Here is a 25,080-nt window from a genome sequence, read left to right as displayed (position 1 = left end):
GTCCTTTCTCCACTGTACATTCCTGCCTCCTTTGTCAAAGATAAGGTGACCATATGTGCGTGGGTTTATCTCTGGGCTTTCTATCCTGTTCCATTGATCTATCTTTCTGTTTTTGTGCCAGTACCATACTGTCTTGATTACTGTAGCTTTGTAGTATAGTCTGAAGTCAGGGAGACTGATTCCTCCAGCTCCGTTTTTCTTTCTCAAGACTGCTTTGGCTATTCGGGGTCTTTTGTGTTTCCATACAAATTGTGAAATTTTTTGTTCTAGTTCTGTGAAAAATGCCAGTGGTAGTTTGATAGGGATTGCATTGAATCTGTAGATTGCTTTGGGTAGTAGAGTCATTTTCACAATGTTGATTCTTCCAATCCAAGAACATGGTATATCTTTCCATCTATTTGTATCATCTTTAATTTCTTTCATCAGTGTCTTATAATTTTCTGCATACAGTTCTTTTGTTTCCTTAGGTAGGTTTATTCCTAGATATTTTATTCTTTTTGTTGCAATGGTAAATGGGAGTGTTTTCTTGATTTCACCTTCAGATTTTTCATCATTAGTGTATAGGAATGCCAGAGATTTCTGTGCATTAATTTTGTATCCTGCTACTTTACCAAATTCATTGATTAGCTCTAGTAGTTTTCTGGTAGCATCTTTAGGATTCTCTATGTATAGTATCATGTCATCTGCAAACAGTGACAGCTTTACTTCTTCTTTTCTGATTTGGATTCCTCTTATTTCCTTTTCTTCTCTGATTGCTGTGGCTAAAACTTCCAAAACTATGTTGAATAAGAGTGGTGAGAGTGGGCAACCTTGTCTTGTTCCTGATCTTAGTGGAAATGCTTTCAGTTTTTCACCATTGAGGACGATGTTTGCTGTGGGTTTGTCATATATGGCCTTTATTATGTTGAGGAAAGTTCCCTCTATGCCCACTTTCTGCAGGGTTTTTATCATAAATCGGTGCTGAATTTTGTCGAAAGCTTTTTCTGCATCTATTGAGATGATCATATGGTTTTCTCCTTCAATTTGTTAATATGGTGTATCACGTTGATTGATTTGCATATATTGAAGAATCCTCGCATTCCTGGAATAAACCCCACTTGATCATGGTGTATGGTCCGTTTAATGTGCTGTTGGATTCTGTTTGCTAGTATTTTGTTGAGGATTTTTGCATCTATGTTCATCAGTGATATTGGCCTGTAGTTTTCTTTCTTTGTGACGTCCTTGTCTGGTTTTGGTATCAGGGTGATGGTGGCCTCGTAGAATGAGTTTGGGAGTGTTCGTCCCTCTGCTATATTTTGGAAGAGTTTGAGAAGGATAAGTGATAGCTCTTCTCTAAATGTTTGATAGAATTCGCCTGTGAAGCCATCTGGTCCCGGGCTTCTGTTTTTTGGAAGATTTTTAATCGCAGTTTCAATTTCAGTGCTTGTGATTGGTCTGTTCATATTTTCTATTTCTTCCTGATTCAGCGTTGGCAGGTTATGCATTTCTAAGAATTTGTCCATTTCTCCCAGGTTGTCCCTTTTATTGGCATAGAGTTGCTTGTAGTAATCTCTCATGATCTTTTGTATTTCTGCAGTGTCAGTTGTTACTTCTCCTTTTTCATTTCTAATTCTATTGATTTGAGTCTTCTCCGTTTTTTTCTTGATGAGTCTGGCTAATGCTTTATCAATTTTGTTTATCTTCTCAAAGAACCAGCTTTTAGTTTTATTGATCTTTGCTATCGTTTCCTTCATTTCTTTTTCATTTATTTCTGATCTGATTTTTATGATTTCTTTCCTTCTGCTAACTTCAGGGTTTTTTTGTTCTTCTTTCTCTAATTGCTTTAGGTGCAAGGTTAGGTTGTTTATTCGAGATGTTTCCTGTTTCTTAAGGTAGGATTGTATTGCTATAAACTTCCCTCTTAGAACTGCTTTTGCTGCATCCCATAGATTTTGGGCCGTTGTGTCTCCATTGTCATTTGTTTCTAGGTATTTTTTGATTTCCTCTTTGATTTCTTCAGTGATCACTTCATTAGTAAGTAGTGTATTGTTTAGCCTCCATGTGTTTGTATTTTTTACAGATCTTTTCCTGTAATTGATATCTAGTCTCATAGCCTTGTGGTCAGAAAAGATACTTGATACAATTTTCTTAAATTTACCAAGGCTTGATTTGTGACCCAAGATATGATCTATCCTGGAGAATGTTCCATGAGCACTTGAGAAAAATGTGTATTCTGTTGTTTTTGGATGGAATGTCCTATAAATATGAATTAAGTCCATCTTTTTAAATGTATCATTTAAAGCTTGTGTTTCCTTATTTATTTTCATTTTGGATGATCTGTCCATTGGTGAAAGTGGGGTGTTAAAGTCCCCTATTATGAATGTGTTACTGTCGATTTCCCCTTTTATGGCTGTTAGTATTTGCCTTATGTATTGAGGTGCTCCTATGTTGGGTGCATAAATATTTACAATTGTTATATCTTCTTCTTGGATCGATCCCTTGATCATCTTGTAGTGTCCTTCTTTGTCTCTTCAAATAGTCTTTATTTTAAAGTCTATTTTGTCTGATATGAGCATTGCTACTCCAGCTTTCTTTTGGTTTCCATTTGCATGAAATATCTTTTTCCATCCCCTTAGTTTCAGTCTGTATGTGTCTCTAGGTCTGAAGTGGGTCTCTTGTAGACAGCAAATATATGGGTCTTGTCTTTTGGTGGGAGCATTTAGTCCATTTACATTTAAGGTAATTATTGATATGTATGTTCCTATTCCCATTTTCTTAATTGTTTGGGGTTCGTTATTGTAGGTCTTTTCCTTCTCTTGTGTTTCTTTTTTAGAGAAGTTCCTTTAGCAATTGTTGTAAAGCTGGTTTGATGGTGCTGAACACTCTCAGCTTTTGCTTGTCTGTAAAGGTTTTAATTTCTCCATCAAATCTGAATGAGATCTTTGCTGGGTAGAGTAATCTTGGTTGCAGGTTTTTCTCCATCATCACTTTAAATATGTCCTGTCAGTCCCTTCTGGCTTGCAGAGTTTCTGCTGAAAAATCAGCTGTTAACCTTATGGGGATTCCCTTGTGTGTTATTTGTTGTTTTTCCCTTGCTGCTTTTAATATGTTTTCTTGTATTTAATTTTTGACAGTTTGATTAATATGTGTCTTGGCGTATTTCTTCTTGGATTTATCCTGTATGGGACTCTCTGTGCTTCCTGGACTTGTGTAACTATTTCCCTTCCCATATTAGGGAAGTTTTCAACTATAATCTCTTCAGATATTTTCTCAGTCCCTTTCTTTTTCTCTTCTTCTTCTGGAACCCCTATAATTCGAATGTTGGTGTGTTTAATGTTGTCCCAGAGGTCTCTGAGACTGTCCTCAGTTCTTTTCATTCTTTTTTCTTTATTCTGCTCTGCAGTAGTTATTTCCACTATTTTATCTTCCAGGTCACTTATCAGTTCTTCTGCCTCAGTTATTCTGCTATTGATCCCATCTAGAGTATTTTTAATTTCATTTATTGTGTTGTTCATCGTTGTTTGTTTCATCTTTAGTTCTTCTAGGTCCTTGTTAAATGTTTCTTGCATTTTGTCTACTCTATTTCCAAGATTTTGGATCATCTTTATTATCATTATTCTGAATTCTTTTTCAGGTAGACTGCCTATTTCCTCTTCATTTGTTAGGTCTGGTGGGTTTTTATCTTGCTCCTTCATCTGCTGTGTTTTTCTGTCTTCTCATTTTGCTTATCTTACTGTGTTTGGGGTCTCCTTTTTGCAGGCTGCAGGTTCGTAGTTCCCGTAGTTCCTGTCTGTCCCCAGTGGCCAAGGTTGGTTCAGTGGCTTGTTTAGGCTTACTGGTGGAGGGGACTAGTGCCTGTGTTCTGGTGGATGAGGCTGGATCTTGTCTTTTTGGTGGGCAGGTCCACGTCTGGTGGTGTGTTTTGGGGTGTCTGTGGACTTATTATGATTTTAGGCAGCCTCTCTGCTAATGGGTGTGGTTGTGTTCCTGTCTTGCTAGTTGTTTGGCATAGGATGTCCAGCACTGTAGCTTGCTGGTCGTTGAGTAAAGCTGGGTGCTGGTGTTGAGATGGAGATCCCTGGGAGATTTTCGCCGTTTGATATTATGTGGAGCTGGGAGGTCTCTTGTGGACCAGTGTCCTGAAGTTGGCTCTCCCACCTCAGAGGCACAGCACTGACTCCTGGCTGCAGCACCAAGAGCCTTTCATCCACACGGCTCAGAATAAAAGGGGGAAAAAGTAGAAAGAAAGAATTAGTAGAAGTAGAAAGAAAGAAGGGAGGGAGGAAGGAGGGAAGGAAAAAAAGAAAGAAGGTAAAGTAAAATAAAATAAAGTAAGATAAAATATAATAAAGTTATTAAAATAAAAAATAATTATTAAGAGAAAAAAAGAAAAAAATTAAAAAAAAAAACGGACGGATAGAACCCTAGGATAAATGGTGGAAGAAAAGCTATACAGACAAAATCTCACACAGAAGCATACACATACACACTCACAAAAAGAGGAAAAGGGGAAAAAATCATAAATCTTGCTCTCAAAGTCCACCTCCTTAATTTGGGATGATTCATTGTCTATTCATGTATTCCACAGATGCAGGGTATATCAAGTTGATTGTGGAGCTTTAATCCGCTGCACCTGAGGCTGCTGGGATTTCCCTTTCTCTTCTTTGTTCTCACAGCTGCCAGGGGCTCAGCTTTGGATTTGGCCCCGCCTCTGCGTGTAGGTCGCCGGAGGGCGTCTGTTCTCCGCTCAGACAGGACGGGGTTAAAGGAGCCGCTGATTCGTGGGCTCTGGCTCACTCAGGCCGGGGAGGAGGGAGGGGCACGGAGTGCGGGGCGGGCCTGCGGCAGCAGAGGCTGGCGTGCAATCTCCCGGGGAAGCCCCTGGATCCTGGGACCCTGGCAGTGGCGGGCTGCACAGGCTCCCCGCAAGGGGGGTGTGGATAGTGACCTGTGCTCGCACCCAGGCTTCTTGGTGGCGGCAGCAGCAGCCTTAGCGTCTCATGCCCGTCCCTGGGGCCTGCGCTTTTAGCCACGGCTCGCGCCCGTCTCTGGAGCTCCTTTAAGCAGCGCTCTTAATCCCCTCTCCTCGCGCACCAGGAAACAAAAGAGGGAAGAAAAAGTCTCTTGCCTTTTCGGCAGGTCCAGACTTTTCCCCGGAATCCCTCCCGGCCAGCCGTGGTGCACTAACCCCCTGCAGGCTGTGTTCGCCGCCAACCCCAGTCCTCTCCCAGCGCTCCGACCGAAGCCCGAGCCTCAACTCCCAGCCCCGCCCGCCCCGGCAGGTGAGCAGACAAGCCTCTCGGAGTGGTGAGTGCCGGTCGGCCCTGATCCTCTGTGCGGGAATCTCTCCGCTTTGTCCCCCGCACCCCTGTTGCTGTGCTCTTCTCTGCGGCTTGGAAGCTTTCCCCCTCCGCCAGCCGCAGTCTCTGCCCGCGAAGGGGCTTCCTAGTGTGTAGAAACTTTTCCTCCTTCACAGCTCCCTCCCACTGGTGCAGGTCCCGTCCCTATCCTTTTGTCTCTGTTTATTCTTTTTTCTTTTGCCCTACCCAGGTATGTGGGGAGTTTCTTGCGTTTTGGGAGGTCTGAGGTCTTCTGCCAGCGTTCGTAGGTGTTCTGTAGGAGTTGTTCCACGTGTAGATGTATTTCTGGTGTATCTGTGTGGAGGAAGGTGATCTCCGCGTCTTACTCTTCCGCCATCTTCCCGGAAGCAAAAAACCCCTGTGTTATTTTTATAATGAGAAAAAAGTTGTTTTTAATAGTTAAAAAGTTCAGGAAGGTATATTCCAAAACGTTAACAGCTTTTATTTTCTGGATGGTAGGATTGTGGGTAATTTAAATTTTCTTCTTTGGGCTTTATTTCTTCCTATTTTTATATAATGATAACTGCTATTTTTGTGATAGAGGTGAAACAATTTCACAATAACTGTTATTAAAATTAATTCCACCACTCAGAAAGAAATATTGCCAATATTTTGGTGTGTATCATTTAAGTCTTCTTCCCTATGTCTAGACAGAGTTTTTTTTTTTTTTTTTTTTCAGTACGCGGGCCTCTCACTGTAGTGGCCTCTCCCGTTGCGGAGCACAGGCTCCGGACGCGCAGGCTCAGCAGCCACGGCTCATGGGCCCAGCCGCTCCGCGGCATGTGGGATCTTCCCAGACCGGGGCACGAACCCGCGTCCCCTGCATCGGCAGGCGGACTCTCAACCACTGCGCCACCAGAGAAGCCCTAGACAGAGTTTTTAAAAAATTGTTGTAGTCACACTGTATTGAAGCCTTATTATTATTATTTTTAAATTAATTAATTAATTAATTTTTGGCTGCATTGGGTCTTTGTTGCTGCGCGCGGGCTTTCTCTAGTTGCGGTGAGCGGGGGCTACTCTTCTTTGCGGTGCGCGGGCTTCTCATTGTGGTGGCTTCTCTTGTTGTGGAGCATGGGCTCTAGGGCCCGTGGGCTTCAGTAGTTCGGGCGTCTGGGCTTTGTAGTTGTGTCTCACGGGCTCTAGAGCGCAGACGCGGTAGTTGTGGCACGTGGGCTTAGTTGCTCCGCCGCTCGTGGGATCTTCCCGGACCAGGGCTTGAACCCGTGTCCCCTGCCTTGGCAGGCAGATTCTTAACCACTGTGCCACCAGGAAAGCCATGAAGCTTTATTTTTAAACTTACCCACACATCTTAAACATCTTTCTCCACGATTAAGATTTTGTCCACAAAATCAGTTTAAATGACTCCCTAGTACTCCACTGTACAACTATAACATAGTTTATTTAAACAATTCACTGTTGTTGGACATTTATGTTGTTCATACTATCATCATTGTTAGTAAAACTAATGACTATTTCCTTTGAACAAATTCCTAGATCATTTTTTTTTTTTTGCATGCCCATTTGTAAGGCCTTGTATTCATATTGGAAATCCAAAATATAAGGTTCTGTTGGTAGAATCACCACAATGGGAACTTGAATGAAGTGGGGACCTGAGAGGGAACAGGAGAAAAATATTGTGGTTATGGAGGACCACAAGTCTGGGTTGGGTAATGAGGCCTGTGTAAACTATACCAAGGTAAATACTGGTAAAGCCATGACAGCCTAGGATGAGGCAAAGAGTTATGTTCTTGCTGTGGATGCCTGTACCCGTCATCCAAAATCCAAAATTTCTTCTTGGCTTTGACTCTTTTGCCCAGGCTCTTCACTTGAGTTCCTGATCCAACGCTTAGTCTCGTTGCCGTGTTTTAAATTTCTATTGCTTAGGGCTGCATTGCAATTTGTTTAGGTTGTGTCCTGTGCTTTCTAGGGGACACCACTCATTGTAGTTTGTGAGTTGTACTGTCTGCACCACACAAGGGCACAACTCCAATGCAGTGGTCTTGCTCCTAATACTATTCCCATTCACTTTAGAAGGTTGGTGCTATTATGAATGTAATAGAAACTCTGGATGGAAATTCGGACAAAACAGTTCCTTGAAACTCAAACTATCTAGGTTTCCTACAAATCTTTTTTTTTTTTTTTCATTTGCCTTGGGAACCAGCTGAAATCAGAAGCATTAAGTATAACTGATCTTAAAATACATTAAAGATAGAAAAAAGATCCAAGTACCTGGTGTGCAGTCTAACTGTCCCAAATACTAAAATTTTATGTTCATCCATTATACTTTCCTCTTAGAATAAAAACATCTGAATGTAATAGTAAAGCAGCAGGGACTCACCAAAGAGTGAAGTTATCACCTGCCTGCAGGAGAGGAGACATTTAAAAGCACTGTCTTCCTTGTGACCCTCTCTATTATAAAAGTTTCATGATAAATCCATCCCCAGCTCATGCCTAGGGTGATTTAAATATATGGCAGCAGAGTCTCCGGTGGTCAATTGAGGGATAATGAGTTGTAGAACAACCAAAGTGAACCGAAAAATCTTCTTAGTTCAAGCTTTTTGTTCTTCCTTTTTGAAGAGATGGACACATTAATTGCAAAGGAAAATAACAGATGAAGAGGAAAGGGAGGAAGAGAGGCTAAGTGAAAAGACTGAGTCTAGGCTTTGTGCTTACATCCAAATAAACACCAAGTAGTGTGCTAAAAATTCTGTATAGCGCACAGCATATTCCATGTTGAATGTCCAAATGGAACATTTCTAACATCTTCCAGTGTTGGTCATAAGCAAAGAAGTGTATTTGGCATAAAGAAATATTTGGGTATATTTTGTGAAGTGGGAGATAACAGAAGATTCACCTCTGAGATCTGCCTGTCCCACTATGTATGCGCACACACACACATACACACACGCTCACAGTTGTTATGACTTTCCACCTCTCTATACTTTTAAATATACCAAAGGCCTTGAGGTTGGAAATCTTCCTACCCTTCCCTCTCAGGTCTCCCTTCTCCTCTCTGTGAGTACAATCACCAAGTATAATCAGCTTCAGAATGATGCCTTTCCTTTCAAAATACATGGACAATGATGAAAAATTTATTTATTTATTTATTTTTTTTTTTTAAAGCTTGTTTTTTTTTATTTATTTATTTATTTTTAATGTATTTATTTATTTATTTATGGCTGTGTTGGGTCTTCGTTTCTGTGCGAGGGCTTTCTCTAGTTGTGGCAAGCGGGGGCCACTCTTCATCGCGGTGCGCAGGCCTCTCACTATCGTGGCCTCTCTTGTTGCGGAGCACAGGCTCCAGACGCGCAGGCTCAGTAATTGTGGCTCACGGGCCCAGTTGCTCTGCGGCATGTGGGATCTTCCCAGACCAGGGCTCGAACCCGTGTCCCCTGCATTGGCAGGCAGATTCTGAACCACTGCGCCACCAGGGAAGCCCGAAAAATTTATTTTTCATTTGTGACATTTTATCTGTGAGTAACTTTGAGCACTCATCTTTGTCATATGTTTAGGAGTACTTGGCAATAGGCATCCTCAAGAAAAATAAAGCAGAAGTCTGGAAGCTTGAATATTGAGTATTTTATACTATTTTCTAGACCACAACAAATTCCTATAAGGCAAGGAGAGTGTCTGATTTATGAAAAAAGTATTTCTCTGTTACATATCCTTGGAATCCAAAGAGCCAGGGATTCAAAGTGAAAACATACATATGTTCTCTTAGACTTTATATTCTTAGAGAGTGGAGAGAGAGAGGAAGAAAGGGAGGAAGAAGAAAGAAAAGTAACAAAAATAATAACCCCTTAAGCATTGGAACACAGTAGTTCTTAATAAAAGTCTTTTGTATTTACCACACTCTCTGAATGATTTTAAGATTTTTCTCTTTATCTCTATTTTAATTATGACATGCTTTTGGCATGGTTTTCTTTGAGTTTCTAGTGCTTAGGGTTTATTGAGCTTCCTGGATCTGTGGGTAATGAAATTTGGAAAAATTTCATCCTCATTTCTTTACATATTTTTTCTGCCTCACTCCCTCCTTCAGGGATTCCAGTTACATATATGTTAGGCCTCTTGAAGTTGTCACACAGTTCACAGATGCTCTTTCCTTTTAGTTTTTCCTCTCCGTGTTTCATTTTAAATAGTTCCTATTGCTGTGTCTTTAAGTTCACAAATTCTTCCTTCTGCCATGTCTAATCTGCTGTTAATGCCATCCAGTGTACTTTATATCTCAGACATTGTAGTTTTCATCTCTAGAAGTTTGATTTAGGTCTTCTTTTCTTGGCACGTGATGTTTTGTGCTGTCACTTTTTAAAGACTTATTTTGAAATAATTTTAGACTTAAAAATGAATTCAAAGAAAATTAAGATCCTTTCAGGTCTTGTTTTTAAGCTTTTTTAGACAAGACCAGAGCTTTAGTCTAGGGCTAAAAAAAAAAAAAAGCCCACTACTGAGGCAAAACACTTCTGAGTACTCTACCAAATGCCCCATGAATTATGAGTTTCTCCACTCTGGCTGGTGGGAAGAGGAACTACTTCAGCTCCTGGATGATTTCTGGAGATTATTTCCTCTGATCCTCATGTGCTTCTTTTCTCAGCTGTAGGCACTTTCCTTACTACAGGGCACTAATCAGTACTTAGTGTGAGTACTTGCTCAAGGGCAAGTCCTCTGTAAATCTGTGAAGCTCTCTATGCAGTTTTCTCTTCTCTGGTACTCTGTTCTGTGTACTGTAGCTGCCTTGGCCTCCCTGTATTCCCAGTTCTCCCCAATGGAGGGAGATCTTGGGGTTTTCCTTGGGGTTTTTCCTGGGTTTCCCCTCCCTATGCCAGAGCCAGGTCGTAGAAGACTGAGGTAATTTCAGGACTCATTTCATATGTTTTCCATCTTTCAGGGATCGCTACTCTTCATTGTCTTCTGCCCAATGTCTTGAAAACTATATTTTGCATTTTTGTTTGTTTTTTACTGTGTCACGGCCAGAGCAAAGTCAGTAAATGTAATAAATATTTTTTGAATGAATGAATAAACTCTGTATCCTGTCCTGTGGTGGGAATTATTAAAATGTTTTTACTGAAAATTGGTCTGTTCCTTGGAAAGCTAGATCAGAAGAGAACAGTAGTTCCTAATGGCAAAGAAGCTGGAACTATTTGACCATTTTGTCAGGAAACTTTGCTGTAACAGATGACCTCCAACCATTTAGTTTCCAAAATCCCCGGGGCCTGATGGGTCCAGCTTGGACCCCATGCTCTTCTCTTGGCTTGAGAGTGCAGTGTGCCTTGGTTGACAATCCTATCAAAGCTGCTTACTGTGACAGGAAGGTAAGGCGCCAAAAAGAAAGCAGGGGTACTCTGTCCAAACAAAGGAGATGGAATCTGTGTAGCCAGACAAATAAATGTGTCCTGCCAGGAGTCATTTATGAAGAGGTTTATTGGATTTTTTAGTAATGAAATCTTATTGGCTTATGATACCATGGACTTGCAGGTGAATGACTGCTGATCCCTTTTCATTGTGTTCTAAAACATTTCTAATGATATAATTCTCAGATGATTGATGTTTCATCCTATTATTAGGAGAATTTAGACATATATGCCCTGCTACACACACTTGGCTTCTTTTCTGAACTTCTAAAAATGCTCTTATACCTAACATATTTTGGCAGCAGAATGGCTACAAGATAGGGCAAGCCTAGAGGCCTCTGGTCTGGGAACCAGGCCAGGTTGGGTCAGGCAGACAGCTTGATGTGAGGGTAAGAGGTTAGGAGTGCAAAGGTTCAGAAAGAATAGTTGGAAATGTGTGTGTGTGTGTGTGTGTGTGGTGTTGGAATCCAGAGAGCATGATTAAGATCTAGGCCTGGGGTGTCTGCAGTACCCCAGATGGGCAGATTGATGAATCACAGCATGTGGGCAGAACCAGAGACTAAGCTTACAGGTACAATCCAAAGTGAGCTTGAAGGAATAAGCAAAGAACTTATCCTCTAAGTTCTGTAAGATGAGGAACCATAGCACAGTGTCAGTACACATGGGAAGACATACCCAGCACCTGAATTTCTTGTGGTCTTTGAGGTTGGGCCATTTGTTCCCTGGTGGCTAGTGATTAAGGCATTGATGCCCTGTGGGTTCCTTACAATTCTAGCATCTGTTTGTTTCTTAAGTAGCTTAGCTGGTCCTTAAACTTGTGCCTGTGGCAGGACACCTGCATGTCATGGTGCTCTTTATGAAATCTCATAAAGTATTGCTATGACAAAATATGTAATTTTGTGCTAAATCAGATATCACCTTATTTGGATTCTTGTACAGACATGTAGTAATATGTGTTAAAGATTTAAGAAGAACTTGAGATTAAAACTCAAAAAATAAGAAAACATGCATTATCTGGGTTTTTGTTTTGTGAAAATGGAAAAAACATAATCTTTTCATCTTTCATTAGTGGAATACTTTGATTTAACTTGTATAACACTGGGGTTCTGTGTGAGTAAACGTCAAGAACACTTAGAATGGTGCAGTCCTTTTTCTTAAAGAAAAGCTTTTAATTGCAATATAATATATTTACGTGTTACATATATTTACATATCCATATTACTGTGGATATATAGTTACGATAAATCCATAGTTCACCCCCTGCACTGTATGGATCTATGTACTGCTCAAACTGCCTTTAGAAAGAACTCATTTTCCAGTTGTAAGGAGTGTGGTCAGCTGACAGCTTCTCATTGTTCCTTCCTTCAGGTCTGCTTTTGAGCTGCTCTTCTCAAGGTGGCCCCAGCCAAGACCAGGTAAGGCTTTTTACAAAGGCTTAGTCATTTCTACCTACCATGGAATCCCTCCAATGAACAACTTTTGCTGTGGAGCTCCGAATGAGCTGGTAGATTCTTTGCCAGCTCTGCCTGATGGTCTGACAGCTCTTCCTGCCAGTCCTACTTCTTCCCTTTTCCTCACCAATGTGACTCTCTAATAAACCTTTTGCACCCTCTCTCCACCTCGGCACCTGCTTCTGACCCAGCTGACGGACAGGTGCACATATCACAAGTGTACAGCTTGATGCATTTTTATAAAGTGAACACACTCATGTAACCAGCACATTATGAAGAAGATTATAAACAGCACTCTAGAAGTCTCCTTGTGCTACCTGCCTTCCAGTCATTACCCCGCTTCTAAGGGTAACCACGATCCTAACTCTTTAACATCCTGGATTAGTTTGTCCTGGTATTGTACTTCATGTAAATGAAATTTTAGTGTATCTCTTTTGTTTGACTTCTTTTGCTCAAGATTATGCATTCATTTAAATTCTTTTAAGTACATAATAGTTGAGGTCTAAGTTTTCAAGTGAATGTTTGTACTTTTTCCTCTTTCCACTCTGTTTACTTTCTCTGTCTCTTTGTTTCTCTGTCTCTGTCTCTCTTACACACACACACACACACACACACACACACACACACACACACACACACACACACACACACACACACACACACACACACACACACACACCCCACACAGAAAACAGTGAATCTTTTCCAGTTCAATTTCCAATCTGATGTAGAATATATGTGTGACAATAGTAAAAATTTCATAGTATGTTCAAAATACTAAATTAGCAAAATTAAGGTAGGCTGGAATTGTCCATGCCTCTATTTGTCTCAAGCTTACCAGGTTTCTCTAGTTTAGCTTCCACTAGATCTGAGTCATGAGAGATAGATCACCTTTCAATACTATTCCAGAGGACAGTGACTGGTTTCAAATGACTACCGATGGACCATTGATACTGCACCTATGTTAAGCAGATCTTTCCTGAGTTTTAGTTTAATCAGTTCCCCAGCTCTGCCCTAGAGAAGTGGGGATCTTATTACACAATCTTTTTTTGTTCAATTCTAAAGACATTTCTTTGCTCATTAACTGCCTCCTGGTTCAATAGCTTCTAGAAAAACTCCTCTTTCCCAAGTTGCTTGATGGTCTAGGATTTCACTATATGTCTTGAAAGAATTTCCACCTCTTGATTCTTACTCCCTACCCAATTTAGGAGCATTCTTGAAAATAATAAAAGGAAATTTAAAGGCATTTCTCCTACTTGAGTATGTGCACTTATGTATATTATAGAGTCCTCTGGTGAGAGGACATCTTCCAAGGTGTTTTTGTTTATAGCTCTCTTGTTGGTGGGATTATTTTCAAACCATTTTGGAAAGAGAATTCTCCATTTCTCCCTGGAGCAGAGAACATCTTGCTACAGATTGCTGTACTTTTGCATATGATTTTGTTTCAAACTCTTGAAACCAAAATGTTAGTTTAGTATAGTTAGCCTTCTCTTTCCATCCTTGCAAGCATTCCTAAATCTTCATGTTAGAAAGACAAATGAGATCAGCGTTCTTCTACCTTAGAAAATCAGTTTTTTCCTAATGCAGTGATATGTCAGTAATATTGACCAGATATAAACTCTGTATTGGCTTTCTTTGGGGAATCAAATGCTGCACTATTCAGAGTAAACTTCAATAGAATGAATTGAATTCATATAAAAGCCTTTTATGTTTATATGTTTAAAAATCTAAATAGTGACTCTAAAGAGAGGGGTAAATGATGTGAATTTCTTCCCAAGATTTTAAAAGGTTTCTGTTTTTATGACTCACACTAGAAGTAGAGTCTGTTATGAAGTGGATTATGTGTGAATCTAGGTAATTTCTTTGAGATCTGATCTGTGAGCAACAATGAAGTTTCATAGCCTTTAGCAGGGTTATAGTTAATTAAATGTAGAATCTTACTATTTTAGAACTATAAATGACCTTAAAAATAATCTAAGGTAACTGCCCCTCCCTTTGCACACCTTCACAGATGGGGAAGCTGACACAGAGAACTGGGAAACAACTGACCATGTCACCCAGCTGACAGATCTGGGGCTTTTCATATTGTCCACACTTTAGGGACTCTGGCTAGCCTGGACAATTGTTTTCCAGAGGTTGTTAGTGTTGTAACCTTGAATTTACATATTTTCAGTAAAGAAATGACTGACATCCAAGGGTCATCTCATTTACCTCAACACTTAATGTTATTCTAACCTATTCTAACAAGTTTCTCAGTCAATGTCCATAAACATGCATTTAAAAAATCCAAACTGTGCTGGATGAACCAGATTTAGGCCCTGCCTTCAGGGAGTGGAGAATCAAGAGGAGTTGTGATGATCACAACACCACGTGAAGAGTGTGATGATAGACGAAAGTTACAGAGGGACCATTAACCCCAACTTGAAGGGGGCCTGAGGAAACAGGAGCGGACGAGAGCACTTCAAGGAATGGGCAGAGTTGCCGGGTTCAAGAGTCACACCTGTGAGTCTACAGGGAAAAGTGATTTTAAATTTACCGAGGAGAAAACCGGAAGGGAAAACAACAGAAGTGGAGAACTTGATCTAAGGTTAAGAAAACCAATAAGCTCTGGATGGGAAGTCTGGAAACCCAGATTGTCTTCCTGGCCCTGCTGGTAACTGGCTGTACGACCTGGGCACGTCACATAACCTCTCTTGACCCCGGGTTCTTCACCTGAACAATAAGGACTGTGGGGTGATATCCAGAGTTCCTCAGACTCTAACATCTGAGGATTCTATCAGTCTAGGTAGCTTTATGCACTTATGCTTACTACTTGAGGACATGTAATAAATAAAATTTCTGAATTCTATCCCATCCTGATCAGAATTAGATTACTAATTAATAAAACTGATTTAGAGAGGCATAGGCAATGCAGACTTTCCACTGTCTTCCTTACCTTTTCTAAGGGGAAGGAGAATAAATATTTATAATTTATTGTGTTTCAGGTATTTTATTTAACCATTAAAATAATATTGCAGGCTAGGGATTACTATTTTCATTTTACAAATGAGGAAAGTGGGGCCCACAGAATTTAAGTCATTTGCTCTTCCATACACATTAACAGTGGTGCTGCTGGGATTTGAACCCAAGTCCATATACATTAATCCACTCAAACAAGTTCAAGAAAGAAGCACTTTATGTAAGAATTAACATGGATCTTCACGGAATTCCACGAGTACAGCTAGAAAAGGACCAGGACCTCACAAAGTCCAGAACTCTAGGGCATTTCTGGATCCAAGGTAGCCCTTATGACCCAAGGACCAGGAGTCTATGATCCTTACTCTGGTGTTCCATCAGTGATGTGATTTGACCAACAGTCAGGGTATCTATTTATCTTTGTCTCTGATTATGACTAGCTCCAAAGCACTTATTCTTTTCATCTACTTTATCCTTTAAAAAATTCATAGTGTTTGATTTCTCATAGTTTTGGCTTAATCATAGCTTCAGCTTGCCAAGATCCCTCGCAGCTCCTACTCTACCTCCCTCTCATAACCCCTACGCTACTTCATGGCTGCCTTTTCTACATTCTTTAAATTTCCACTCTTTCTCCTAATTGCCTACATTACTCCATGTGTCCCAAACAAAATTACCAAGGAACTGGCCCAGCTCATCTTTTGTGTGAGCAATGTGAAACACAAACCTCTGAGCACACCCAGATCAACAGTGGGCACCTGACTCAGAGAAGACAATTCAGTGGCTAACCAATGACTTATGACAGAGCTTGGAATGAAAATACTAGTAAGACTTATAATTCGTTGCCTGAAAGCTTATTTTTTTGGGGAGGAAGTCTATGGGAGTCCACTCAATATGTTAACAAGTAAGCTGACAGAACAAGAGAATTAATGCCCCCCAAAGCAGCGCTCAACCAAAGATGAATGGGGATTGACAGACATGTTCCTGAGTTGCTCCTGCTGGAGCACTTCTAGTTGCTGAGAGTAGTAAATGACTTGATAAAGCACCCCATTTTGGCTCCCTTCCCTTCCCTGATTAATTTCCCACCCCCTATTGGCAGTTCCTGGGATCACCTCCTAAGTGTACTGTTTGTATTTTAATCCTTGACCCAGGTTCTATTTCTGGGGGAACCCAAACCAAGATCCTTCCCTGTTGTGTGTGTGGGGTACACATCAATTAACATCTAATAGGTCCTGAGAAATGTTGATCCAAGGTACACGGGAGCTAGGAAAAATGACCTTTATCTCAAACTAGTTGAATTTCCTGAGACTTGTTGATAGCCAAATGAATAGCTCAAGTATTTTTGATTCAAGGTGTTATTCACTGGGAATAATTTGACATATATGAGGATCCTTGAATCTTAGATGTGTAACCATTCCATTTTTATTTTGCCTCTTTGTTACTCTCACTGAAACAGTTTACATTGTATTCTTTTGTATCTTCTTACACATCTCACAAGGAAGACATAGTAGAGCATTTTTCTCAGCATGACTGTAAATCCTGGTTGTGCTTTTGAGCTGGATCATTTTAGGTGTCATTTTGGGGACTCTATGAGTTACCGCAAACATCTTTGTGATGTTAACAGAAGCAGAGACACAGTTTGGTCTGTCAGTATAAGAACTTTCTCCATTTTAAGATTTAGAAGCATAATGGTTTTCCAAGACTACATTTATTATACAAAGCTTTTAACTAATAGATTTCTGACCATTTCATTATTCTGATCTCTGAATTTTTAATCACATGTTATTATTAAAATACTGAGATGATTCAGGACAGGAGTGAATTTGGAGAGAGGAGACCTAAATTTGTTTCCTGACTTCAACAGTTACCAGTATGACCTCAGGTGATGAATCAACTTTTCTGAGTCTTAGTTTCACTACCTGTACAGTGGAAATATTATCTACCTCACAGATACCTCGAAGCTCGCTGTGAGGATTAAATAAACTTGGATGCAAGGGAGAGTGCTTTGTAAACAATTAAGATCCATACGTGAGAGATATTTTAAAAGAGGAGAAATAATCTGCCATTTATGTAAACAAAAATATCCATGCTCGAGGAGGCTGCAAGGAAAAACACCTGGAAGAATCAGAGTGTATGAGGAGGTTTTCAGTGAAACAAAGCTGATTGATTAACAATCTCAACAAAGTTAGTCTCTTCAAACTTTTTTTAAAATTAATATGCTCAGGAGGGGGTTTAGATGTACAAATGTGTCACCTGTTCTTTCAACTTCTGAGCTTAGGAAGGGGTACACTGGCCCGAGACTAATTAAGAAAAATGTAGACTTATGTTTTAACACAGTTAAGTCTGGAAACCAAAGGTCTTCACCATCACAGCAGGCTTGCTCTCTTCATTATGACCAAGTTCACACAAGGTCCTGTTACCTGGTGAGAAAGCTTGGTCACCTATTTAAGTTCTAACTAGCTCAGCCCTGTGCACTTTTCCAAATGGCCTACCAGAAAAACATAATTTTCTTAATAAGTTACTGGATCTCAGTTTCTCTCCCTTCACCCTCATCCCTTCAGAGACTGAATCTTCCATTTCCAGCCTTGGTCCTGAACTTCAGTGGCTCATATTGAAGGAGGCTCTGTTGACCGTGAGCTCGAGAATTTGTTATGTGTTTTAATATGGATGTCATTAAAATATAACATTTACCCACTGAGAACATTATACTATTTATGAAACTGTACAATTTCAATAACTAAACTCAGCAAGATTTTATTGCTCTCCCCACCTGTAATCACAGAAGTGCTGACTCATCATTCTAGAACCACAGCTTACCGGTATGCAGCTTCACTAAAATCTGCACCAAGTCTTGTTTTTCCATCATTTCTGTGTAACCCTTTTTTTTGTAGTTAAACAACCCCTTTCTAAAAGGTTATAATTAATTAAAGGCTCAAATTAACACCAGGAAAACTTTCATCTCACAAAATTCTCAGTGCCGCCATGGTTAGAAAGAACTATATTTCTAATACTATGATGATAAATTAAAATTCATGATTGTCTTTTAAAATTTTATAGTTTTTTAATGAATCTTTTTTTAAAATAAATTTATTTATTTTTGACTGCATTGGGTCTTCATTGCTGCATACCGGCTTCTGCTCTTTGTTGCAGTGCGCGGGCTTCTCATTGCAGTGGCTTCTCTTCTTGTGGAGCACGGGTTCTAAGCGTGCAGGCTTCAGTAGTTGTGGCACGTGGGCTCGGTAGTTGTGGCTCACAGGCTCTAGAGTGCAGGCTCAGTAGTTGTGGCACATGGGCCTAGTTGCTCCGTGGCATGTGGGATCTTCCTGGACCAGGGCTCGAACCCACGTCCCCTGCATTGGCAAGTGGATTCTTAACCACTGCACCCCCAGGGAAGCCCAAAATTTTATAGGTATTTTAACAGTCAATTTCGCTTTCTCTGAAGATATACCAAAAGAAGTCTTTGATGTACTGAAGTGATTTCTTCCTTATTTCCTTACCCTCTACTCTGGCTTATTTATTTTATTTTATGTTATACACACACACAATTTTTTCTAAGTATCTGTCCATTTTTATTGTTTAAGTGATTTTGTATTTCTCTTAAGGTCCTTTAGACATAATCAATTAACCATTTATACTGCATTACATCTTGATTCCCACCCCCCAAAAAAAGGGAGGCGGAATAAAGAGTGCCACATAGAAATGGACAAATAGTTCACCTGATCCCATTTTCACTTTGAACCGCAGTTGACATGAATACAGTTAAGGTGAGAGGAAGGTATGAGAACAGCAGAAAAAGTTAATTGTGCACCAGAGAGTGCTATATTTATATCTCACCAACTTATTGTTAGTATATTGAGGGCATGAGAAAAGTCTTCCTGTCTTCAACTGTGGTATGAGTGTATGTACAGAAATGTGAGGATTGATAGAGTTACCAGTCACTAATACCATTCTGATGTCTAGAAGTTTTACATCATTTAAAATTTTTTACTAAGCTGTTCACCTCAATCATACCCTGAAGCAGTTATTTCCACAGGTTAATAATGTGTTATATAAAGAACGACTTCCTTTTTATTCTTGGTGAATTTGCCTTTTAATTTCATTTAGTGACCATTTTGTCTTACATGATGGAATGGTGTAGATTTAAATGAACTCTCCAAAGATTGATAAAAATCGATGTCTGTTCACCACGCTTTGAACTATACTTCAACCTGATAAATGAAATTTGCTGTTTTCTTTTAAAAGGGAGGATCATAAAGAATATTTGATTATTTTGGTAAAGACAGGCTTCCCTTTGTAAAAAAGATGGTCTATTATGGAATGACATTTATAACCCAATGTTATTTAGATAAAGTGGGGGAAAAAAAACCCAGCAAGACCTCAATGAGGGAAACAAATCTGGAAAATATGGAAATCTGATAAAATATAAGGCAACCATTTTCGTCTTGTTCTGTGGGACCTTGTCGTTACCTGCTGGGGAAGTCTGGCAGGTCTGTTCAGACAGAGGCTGGCAAATGCATTTATTAGTCATTTCAGGAAAGATGAAGAAGGCCTTCAAAGACAACACTCTCTCCTTGGCTTCACAGGATCTTTTAAGGTTTTACTGTTAATAAGATTAAATAGGAGATGGGCAGTAAAGATATTGGAGCAGAGTTTATTATGAGAAAAAGTACACATTAAGAATCGGGCTCCTCCACCACTTAGTTCAGCATTCTGTACACATTCTTCCATTCAGATTTTTTTATTGCTGTTTGCTTAGGGAAAAAAAGTCCCTGGTGAAAGAATGTGGGCATGAGTACATTAGCTGCCTCTCTAGTGCTCTGTCTGCTCTGCGGGGCCACTACAGCTTTGTAGTTGTCTGCTGGTCAGGGTTGTAGGCCGTTGCTGGCTACAAACCAATCTTCTCCTTACAAATAAAGGAGTCATCTGCCAGCATTGTATTTGTTGAGGCTCTTCGAAGCCAATCAGGACTGCCCTGGATGGAGGGGATGAGGAGAAGTTTATAATAGGATCAGTTTTGTTTGCAATTTGTTTCTAATAGATGCCAATAAGCCAGTTAACTAGGCTCCAGTTAATGGACATTTTATTGTTTCTCCCCCTGCTGTGCACATGACCTCTCAGAAGCATTTGCAGTGCCCGAAAGCATGGATCTGCCGCCTGGTAGCCGAGCGCTCTCTTCACTCTAGAAAACTTGTTCACCAGCCCCAGGCTGCAGACCAGGCCAAAATACTTTGATCAGCCTGTCATGGGAAATTTACAGCAACATTCGGGCTTTTGTTCCATGTGTATTTCTCCAAATATAATATCTCCCTCAAGAAATCAATGATAAGCTGTTAAACTAAAGAGCATGGTAACATCCACAGAGCAGTAAATTAATGGTCTTTTGTGGATAGATGGTTACAGATTTCATCATAAAAAATGGATAAAAGATTACATATCACGTAGAGCGAAACTTTTAATAACTCAACATGACTTTTCTTAATGGGTTTTATTCATTTTAATCATTATAGTGTCAATGATGATTATAGCCTTATTAGATTGTAGTGATTGAGGGGACTGTTTATGAGATATTGAAAATCTCAGGCTGCTCAGAATAGCCCAGCAGCCCGTGTGGGTTTGATGTGTAAGTTTATCTGGAGGAGTAGGGCTTGTCAGGAGAGTTTCAATTAATACTTTTACTAAATTGCTCCTGTCTTTAGTGACCTAGGTCACAGATGACTTAAGGATTCCACAACATCAGCTTTTCAAAATAGTTGAGCTGCAGCAGTGTAGATCAAAGAAGGTTCTGAGTGAGCGTGTGTGTTTAAATAAGGTAGGGCCAGGAAAGGCCTCGGACAAAAGTGGCATAAGTCCCTCTACCTCATTCTGCAGCCAGGAGAGTCCTCATTCTGCCTTATAGTTCCTCCCCAGAAAGGAGGTACTTTAATAACAGGATATAAATTTGGCCACAAGAATTTGGAAGGTTAAATTCTCAGTTTTTCTCTTAATGTCTGGACACATGATTAAAATGTAAGCCAGGACTCTATTAGTGATTAATAAGGTGTTATTCCAGAGAAATGCCCCAGGACCCTGTCATCCTAGGAAAATTATAGTAACTAAGGTGTAAATGTAACTAAAAAAAACAAAAAGAACCCTACAAATGAACACCTTCAATGAGACCATGATCAAAATACCATCCACCTGATATCCTCTTGATTTAGTATTGATTCTTTAGAATGTCTATTTCCATTACGAACAATTCTGTCGCCTATTATTCCAAATGTTTCACTATAATGGAAGTCATATACAGCAGGCCCAGTAGAAGCAGTGCATCATGGTGTCGTAGCAGGAGACCTGGTTTGCGTTTGGGCTACCCTCCTTTAGCAGCAGTGTTCTGGGGGGGCAAGTCACTTGAACTGTCCCAGCCTCCACAGGAATAAGAATAATACCTGTTTTGCTTATCTCTTTCACAAGGTGATTAAGATAATCAAATAAGCCCACATCTGTGCTTAAGAAACCTTATGTTTTCCAGTTAATCTTTAGAGCTCCACTAAGATCCAGGAGCCAGAGGACCTGGCTTTTGTACAGGGTTCAGCAATAGGTAGAAAATATCAAGTGGTTTGATGAAGATCTGGAAAAATCAAATTCAATCTTCATTTAATTGATTTAGCCCTAATTATTTGAAAAAAGAACAATGAAAGTCAAGAGAAACCTAGAAGAGCTTCTCTTTCTTTTTCTGGAGGGAGAAGAGGTGGATATTTGAGTTCAAAAGCATAGTACAAGCCACTGGGAAAGACTTAGGAAAGTACGAGTTGTCTGTGTTCATCTGTCAGATGGGCAGAGCTGAGAATCAGCCTTAGTCTAGACCTTACCAAAAGAGAAAGGAACCAAGGGCTGCAGAGGAGAGCAGTTGACAAGCAGCAAGTGGGTGAAGACTATTGAATGTTCCAGTGAAAAGGGAATACACAGAAAGTAGGGAGGTGGTCTAGTAGGGGGAAGAGCATGGGTCTTGGGATCAGACAACCCTAGTGCAATTCTCCACCACCAGTGATGATGCTCCCCACCCCACCCTGGCCCCCCAGTGGCCAGCCCTACTCAATATCCACTCACCTAACAAGGGAAGCATGTGGAGTCAGCCATGTTTACTTCTGCTAAGGGTAGGTCTAGTCTAGTTGGTGGCTGGGGACACTCAAATGGCCTCAACATTTAATTCCCTCTGTCTGTGCACTCTCCCTGGGAACTTCTATTCAAACCTATGGCCTCCTTATGTACCAGTCACTCCCGGATTTCTGCCTCTAGCTCCAACTTTCTCCTGGGGTCTTGACATAACTTTCTGTCTTGCTGGTCATCTTTGCTTCAGCATGTCCACCTTAAATCTACCTTTTTTTCATCAAACATGTTCTTCCTCCTGAATTTCATAACTTGATTGGTAACATTCTCACTGACCCAGAGGTTACAAATTGAATGTTTTTGTACCGCCTCCCCCCAATTTATATGTTGAAATCCTAACCCCCAATGTGATGGTGTTAGGAGTCGGGGCCTTCAGGAAGTGATTAAGTCATGAGGATGGAGCCCTCATGAATGGATTTAGTGCCATTATAAAAGAGACTGCATGGGGACTTCCCTGGTGGCACAGTGGTTAAGAATCCGCCTGCCTACTCAGGGGACATGGGTTTGAGCCTTGGTCTGGGAAGATCCCGCATGCCACAGAGCAACTAAGCCCATGCACCACAACTACTGAGCCTGTGCTCTAGAGCCCGCAAGCCACAACTACTGAGCCCATATGCCACAACTACTGAAGCCTGCACTCCTAGAGTCCGTGCTCCGCAACAAGAGAAGCCACTGCAATGAGAAACCCACGCACTGCAATGAAGAGTAGCTTGCCGCAACTAGAGAAAGCCCACACGCAGCAACAAAGACCCAACACAGCCAAAAATAAATAAATAAAATAAATAAATCTGAAAAAAAAAAAAAGAGAGAGAGAGAGACCCCAGAGAGCTCTCTTTTCCCTTTTGCCATGTGTGGACACAACGAGAAGCAGGCTGTCACCAGACACTGAATCTTCCAGAACCTTTATCTCAGACTTCCCAGCCTCCAGAACTGTGAGAAATAAATGTTTGTTGTTTCAGTCATCCAGTCTATGGTATTTTTGTTATAGCAGTCCAAACAGACTAAGATACCAGGTGACTGATTTTGGAGTCATCTTCCACTCCATATTCCTCACTCCCTACATCCAGTCAGTCACTAAGCTCTGTCAATTCAAATTCCTTACTTGGTGGTCTGAAAATAGATCCCCAAGTTCTTTGATATTTCTCCCATTGACAGGTGAGTCTATGTCTCTTCCACTTGAAACTAGACTTCTGTGACTGTTCTGACCAGTAGAGTGTGAAAGTGACACCATGTGACCCAAGGCTAATCCATAAAAGGTGGCTCAGCTTTGGTGGTTTCCTCCTTGGAACTCATCAGCAAAAGGCCTTCATGCTGTGGGGAAGCCCAAACTAGCACATGTGAAGGGATTGCATAGAGAGGCCCTGGGACAGGAAGAGACAGGGATGCTTGGCTAGCTCTCACCAACTCTGCCCTTCCACTTCTGAGGTTCCAGCCACCATCTGACTACAACTATGATAAACCTCTGAGTAGATAAACTGCCTGGCAAGCCCTTCCCAAATTCTGACCCACAGAAACCATGAGAGTTGATAAAATAATTGTTGTTGTTTTTAGGAATCTGAAAAGAGGGTTCAAGTGAACTTATCTACAAAACAGAAATAGAGTTACAGATGTAGAAAACAAAACATGTTTACTTACTGGGGGTAAGCCGGGGGAGGGGAGAGAGAAATTGGGAGATTGGGAGATTATACACACTACTGTATATAAAATAGGTAACTAGTAAGGACCTACCATGCAGCACAGGGAACTCTGCTCAATGCTCTGTGGTGACCTATATGGGAAAAGAATCTAAAAAAGAGTGGGTATATGTATATGTATAGCTGATTCACTTAGCTGTACACCTGAAATTAACACAACATTGTAAATCAATTATACTCCAATAAAAATTTTCAAAAAGAGAAATATTAAAAAAATAAACTGTAAAAAAAAAATTGTTGTTGTTTTTAGCCGCAAAGTTTTGGGGTAAACTATAACTTAGCAATAGTAACTGGACCGCTTACCATCCATCTCTTCCGTCCTACGACTGCCACCTCAGGCCCTCATCACCTTGCATGGCCAGTGGCTGGCACAGAGGAGGACTAATCATCAGTTTTGCCTGAAGGAAAGCCAAGTCCATGAGAACAGGCTTTGTGGACAAGATTAGGATCTTAAATCTAGTTAAGCCAGAATTTTCTGACAATAGATTTCTCTCTACATTGTAAAACTACAGATCTACGATCCAGATAAATCCAAGAACGATGAGACACGTGCCTCCACCAGAAATGAACAATGAAAAGGAAGAGAAAAGGTTTTTAAAAATGAGTATTATCAGGTCGTATAAGAATGATTTGTTTAGAGTTGGTTCAGATCATTTTTTCTCCCCAATTTACTCGTTTTGTTGTCTTGTCAGTTGAAATGAGTCCAGTTACTTGAGTTTTTCTTCCCAAAGGGCAAAACAAAGATTGTCTTACATTTTTCTTTTCATGCCAGCTGGTACTCTCCAGTTACCGTTGGAGACATTAAGGTTTTAACTTCTGTTAATCCTTAGACAACACTAAAAGAATTCAGAGAGCTTCTGATTTACACATTTAGTGAGAAACAGCCTTCTGATTCTTATTGCCTTTTACATGTTCCATTTTTCAGGTTTATCTATTGGAATGTAAAATTTCAGCTCTTTTATAAATTGCATATTAATATTTAATTTCTTATATCATTTTGTTGTTACCGGATAACCACAATTGCTACAAGGAACAATAACAGAAGATGCGTTAACTATCAGTAGACAAGGACTCAGATAGAAGAAGTAATACACATGAACAATAGACTGTCAAGCAACATCAGCCTCAATGAGCGTGAATTTACAGTCGT

At 40.3% G+C, this 25,080-nt stretch overlaps 1 long non-coding RNA gene across 2 annotated transcripts in view; it reads left to right on the top strand.

Moving 5' to 3' along the window:
* The first annotated feature begins 5,245 nt into the window (after positions 1 to 5,245).
* The window catches only part of LOC113618289 (uncharacterized), a 142,132-nt gene continuing 122,297 nt past the window's right edge, over positions 5,246 to 25,080 (top strand). For both annotated transcript variants that reach the window (XR_003431953.1, XR_003431954.1), the window contains exons 1-2: positions 5,246 to 5,286; positions 12,056 to 12,102. This is a non-coding gene — a long non-coding RNA (uncharacterized LOC113618289). The remainder of the gene's footprint in view (positions 5,287 to 12,055; positions 12,103 to 25,080) is intronic.

The sequence above is a fragment of the Aethalodelphis obliquidens genome, unplaced genomic scaffold (assembly GCF_003676395.1).
Source record: "Aethalodelphis obliquidens isolate GAN/ISIS:26980383/991018 unplaced genomic scaffold, ASM367639v1 scaffold5, whole genome shotgun sequence".
Classification (NCBI taxonomy): Eukaryota; Metazoa; Chordata; class Mammalia; order Artiodactyla; family Delphinidae; genus Aethalodelphis; species Aethalodelphis obliquidens.
This window is presented reverse-complemented; position numbering and strand designations above follow the sequence as displayed.